This window comes from Melitaea cinxia, chromosome Z (assembly GCF_905220565.1).
Source record: "Melitaea cinxia chromosome Z, ilMelCinx1.1, whole genome shotgun sequence".
Lineage (NCBI taxonomy): Eukaryota > Metazoa > Arthropoda > Insecta > Lepidoptera > Nymphalidae > Melitaea > Melitaea cinxia.
In genome coordinates this window covers 13017942-13018978 of record NC_059424.1, presented here as the reverse complement: position 1 = coordinate 13018978, position 1037 = coordinate 13017942, and the positions used below count along the sequence as shown (strand labels likewise).

Genomic DNA, 1037 nt, shown 5'->3' with positions numbered 1-1037 from the left:
ATGATCGGAAAAACTAAAATCTGAACGCATTCAAATTTCTAAATCACTTATTTTCGTTTGTCTATTTAATGTACAATTATCTAACCGATAATCGTACGCAATCGGATGGTGTACTTTACTTTATTATGGTAACCTTTACTTAATATTTGGTTTTTATTTCGTGTCAATCGGTTCATAAATAAAAAAGTTATGCCAATTTAAAGAATCAGGTTGAACATGTAAAGTCACTATTTCACGTGGACAAAATCGCAAGCACAGTTAGTTTATTAATAAATTAATTAATTATAGTAGTGTAAGGATGTGAATCTAACGCAAACTTGGAATGTGATTTTACAAAGAAAAATTAGAAAAAAAACTTAGAAGATGCAGTTGAAGCATTTACTCTTTCAAAAAAGCTATCGATCATTATTAAAGTCATGCCTTGCATAGAATACAGCAACTATTAACGCACACATTAACAATAATAACACAACATCAACAACAATATAAAACTTATAATCGCAACGTTTTTTAACTGTGTAGAGAATGTAAATTATAAAGTTTGAATTAAAATTATATCAAGATTACAAATCACGTTAATTATGGTTTGTGTTAGCTCGTAAAAATAAACAATAAACATAAAATTGTCAAACAGATTGGCCCATGTGGGGATTGAACCCGCGACCTTTGTGTTATTAGCACAACGCTCTAACCAACTGAGCTAATGGGCCCGTTACATAATATAGAGCTTTTACCTTTCCCGTTCCTAGAGCTACGCATGCGTAGAGTAACAAACGCTACGCTAACATGAGAAGGCTCATCAAATGTTTTCATTACGACGCTATATTTTGCTCTTCGTTCTGATACAACATAATGTATCTATACTATTAAATGGAGAGCCGTTTTTTTGTTCGGTTATACTGCGAAAACTACTGAACCGATCGGAATAATTCTTATACCATAAGACGCTGCGTGTTTCGGAGAGAGTTCTAATATATGATATGTTGGTGATTACTTATCGTGTAAAAAAATATGTACAGACAGAGGTCTCTAGTATA

The 1037-nt window shown here is 32.1% G+C and overlaps 1 non-coding gene across 1 annotated transcript; it reads right to left on the bottom strand.

The window, feature by feature from the left end:
* Nucleotides 1–636: 636 nt before the first annotated feature.
* Nucleotides 637–710, bottom strand: Trnai-aau. Its single transcript has one exon. It is a non-coding gene; the product is annotated as a tRNA-Ile (tRNA).
* Nucleotides 711–1037: the final 327 nt, after the last annotated feature.